We start from the raw sequence: 4,073 nt of genomic DNA, 5'->3' as shown, positions 1-4,073 counted from the left end.
TAGTGAACTGATATAATTTGAGCATCCATTTTCCCTGGTTGTTTTTTCAAGAGAGAAAGAATAAACATTAAAATTGATGGATGATTCTAACAGCTGCTTACCAGTCTGTAGAATGACTCAATCAAGATGTACGCAAAATTGGTGTTCAGCTGAATGATATCTCACTGTGACACTTAAATTTAAGTTTCAAAGCTTGAGAATTTATGAGGATTAGTCAGCACAGCTCAGCGCACAGAATTCACAGAACAGTATATATATATATATTTTTTTATTATTTTTTTGTGGAGAATACAGTTGAAAAATTTGATTCATAGAAGGAAAGATAACTGTACTGGATATATTCTTTCTAAATTCATTTTCTTCTCTACCTTCCTGCAGTTCTGGAGTAACCTAGGACTGTGACTTTTATGATTATTTTATTTTTTGGCTTTTAGGTTGCATTGAGTCAATGGAAAGGACCAGGAGAGTAAAAAGTGACACGATAAGAGGAAGAAGCATTTATCCTCATGATTTCTTCCTTTCTGGGTATGAATTCGTAATGCATGCTTTCCTCCACTGCAGAATGTTATTAGATAAGGATTGTTGAGCTTCTCCTAGAATAGAGAAGTGGAATGGGGGAAATCACTGTTTTTAGAAACAGTAAGTTTCTATTCCTAAGTTTGCAAATTTGACAGCAGTTATTGGTGATGATTGGAGAGCATGCTTGGGGAATTGGCAGGCACAGAAGACTTTAATGAAACAACATATGAGCAAGAGCCTATGGTGATGAAGGAATAAGTTCAAGCTGCTTTGAAAGAAATAGCAAAAAATAAGGCCCAGGAATAGATGGTATACCAATTGACATATTTCAGCTAACAGATGCTGTCCTGGACGTGGTCACCAAGTGGTGTCAAGAAATCTGGAGAACAACCACTTGGCCAACTGACTGGAAGAGATCTATATTTGTTCCCATTCCAAAGAAAAGTGACCCAACAGAGTGTGAAAACTATAGAACAAAATCATTGATTTCATATGCAAGCAAGATTCTGCTGAAGATTATCCAGAAATGGAACAGCACATCAGCAAAGAACTGCCAGAAGTTCAGGCTGGGTTTAGAAGGGGTCGTGGTATGAGGGATATTGTAGCTAATGTTAGATGGATCTTGGCTTAAAGCAGGGAGTACCAGAAGAATTTCTATCTGTGCTTCATTGATTATGCAAAGGCATTTGACTGTGTGGATCATAACACACTATGGCTGACTCTGAGAAGAATGGGAATCCCAGAACACTTGATCATGCTAATGTAAAACCTATACGTGGACCAAGAGGCAGTTTTCAGAACAGAGCAAGGAAACACTACATGGTTCAAAACTGGGAAGGGCGTATGCCAGGGATGTGTCCTCTCTCCATACCTTTTCAACCTGTATGCAGAATAGATTATCTGGGAGGTTGGGCTCTATGAGGAGAAATTAGTGGAAGACCTATCAACAATCTGCGTTATGCAGATGACACAACCCTGCTTGCTGAAAATGAGGAGGACCTAAAGCTCTTGATGCAGAGGGTAAAGGACTACAGCCTCCAATATATATTGAGGCTCAATGTCAAGAAGATAAAGATTGTCACCACTGGACCAATTGGCAGCATCAGGATGGATGGTCAAGAGGTTAAAATTGTTCACAGCTTTAGTCTGCTTGGCTCCACAATCAACACTCTTGGCACCAGTAGCCAGGAAATTAAAAGACGTGTTGCAATGTGAAAATCTGCTGTTAGAGACTTCTCCAAAGTACTGAAGAGCAGTGATGTCTCTCTGGAGACTAAGGTCTGATACAGGCCATGGTCTTTTGTAATCACTTGTTATGCATCAGAGAGTTGGACAATGACTAGGAAGGATAGAAGAGAATTGATGCCTTTGAGCTATGGTGTTGGAGAAGAGTATTAAGGGTACCATGGACTGCTAAGAAAAGAAACAGATTCATCCTAAAGAGGGTTAAATCAGGCTGCTCCTTGGAGGCAAGGATTCTGAGGCTCCATCTAAAATACTTTGTACATGTTGTAAATCTAACATACTTTGGACATGTTGTAACGAGGGACAAGTCCTTGTAGAGGGACATTATTCTTGGGAGGGTAGAGGGACAGCGGAGGAGGGGATGGACCTCTGTAAGGTGGATTGATACAGTGACTGGGGTAATGAGAATGGGTGTGTCAGAGACTGTGCAAATGGCACAGGACAGAGCCGAGTTTAGGGCAGTTGTACAGAGGGTCACTATGAGTCGCAAGTGACTGAATGGCACATAACAACAACAGACATGTTAATTAAAATGAAAAATGTTATTTATTTGTATTTCTACAATAATTAATGCTATTTAGATCATTTCACTCCCTGGTTTTTCTTTCTCAAGTCTGGCCATTTTACATTTTGCTAGTTTTAGTCTAGCCTTACTGTTGTTGCTATTATGTGTCCTACAGTAGTCTGTAACTCTTACCAACTTATGCCCAAAAGCTCTGAACTCTGTTCTATCCTAAACCAATCTCACTGTTTCAAACATACTAAATTCTATTTCCCCAGTTACTGTATCAATCCATATTCTGCAAGGTCTTCCTCTTTTGCACTGTCCCTCCAGCCTTCCAAGCATGATGTCCTTCTCTAAGCATTGGCCTCTCCTAAAAACATGTCCAAATTATGTAAGACTTATCTTGAAAAATTTTTATTCCATTTGCAGTTGGCTATTGCAAATGATATTTCTTTCTTAGTTTCTTCTTCAGTGTCTCCTTTGTCATTGTAGAGGAATCTCACGGATTTTTGTATATTGCTCTTATATCCTATCTCTCTACTAAATTGGTCTACTGGGTCTAAGAGGTTTTTCTTGTTGGGATCTTGGGATTTTTTTTTGTGCACATGATCATATTATCTGTATAAGTGACAGTTTTACCAACTCTTTTCCAATTTGGATGCCTCATGTTTCCTTCACTTGTCTTATTGCTCTAGCTATTACTTTAAATAAAACATTGAAAAAGAATCGTGAAAGTGGGGATTCTTGCCTGGCCCCTGTTTGTAGAGGGAATGCCTTTAATCTTTCACCATTGGGAAGGCTATTAGCTCCTGGTTTTACTTACATACTTTTCACTATATTGAGGAAATGTCCTTCTATTCCTATTTTGATAAGTGTTTTAATTAGGAAGTGCTGTTGGACTTTGCTGAAGACCTTTTCTACATTAGTTAACAGGATCAGGTTGTTCTTATTCTTGTTTTGTTGATGTAATAGATTATGTAGTTTGTTTTTCGTATCCTAATTAGAGACACAAAAGACTATTATAAGGAAACTTCAAAACACTACTGTAAGGAAAAATAAGAGACCTAAATGAACTGGGAAATGTTGCCTGTTCATGGATCAGAAGAAAAAGGAAAAGTGGCAAACCTACCAAAACAATCTATTTAATAAATCTCAATAGAGATAGCAAATTCATTTTTCAAAGAGATAGAAAAGTTTTTGGCAAATTTTCTTGGGAAGTAAAGAGATCTCAAATAAACAAAGCACTTTGTAAGAAACAGGAATGAAGGAAGACATAGCCCTCCCTGATCTTAAAACCTATGACACAGCTGTAATAACCCAAACCGCATGGCACTGGTACAATCACAGAAACATACACAAAAGGAACAGAGCTGAGAACTCAGACATTAACCCATCATCTACATTCATCTAGTGTTTGACAAGGAAAAAATGCCTATCAAATGCAGAAATGATACATTTTTCAACAAATTATATTGGGAAAACTAGGTGGCCTTCTTCTTATTGCAGAAAGATAAATCAGGATCCACATCTCACACCTAACACAAAAATCAACTCAAGATGAGTCAGAGACCTAGGGGTAAAGCCCCACGCCACAAAGATCATAAGATACAAAATGTGACCACATTTAGAAGACCTAGACTATGGTCTATCAAAAGGGTCAAACTCGCTCAGCATATCTTAAGCTCAAGAAACTGAAGAACCAATTTAAGCCTCGAGTTGCTATAATCAAGGATGCTTTCGGCAGAATGTTAAATGATCCAGGAAGTATTAAAAGAAGATGGAAGGAATATACTGAATCACTGTA

Source organism: Elephantulus edwardii, unplaced genomic scaffold (genome assembly GCF_000299155.1).
Source record: "Elephantulus edwardii isolate Elephantulus edwardi_28Jun2011 unplaced genomic scaffold, EleEdw1.0 scaffold00029, whole genome shotgun sequence".
In the NCBI taxonomy this organism is placed as follows: Eukaryota; Metazoa; Chordata; class Mammalia; order Macroscelidea; family Macroscelididae; genus Elephantulus; species Elephantulus edwardii.
The sequence above is the reverse complement of the archived record's forward strand: the minus strand, read 5'-3'. Positions refer to the sequence as shown.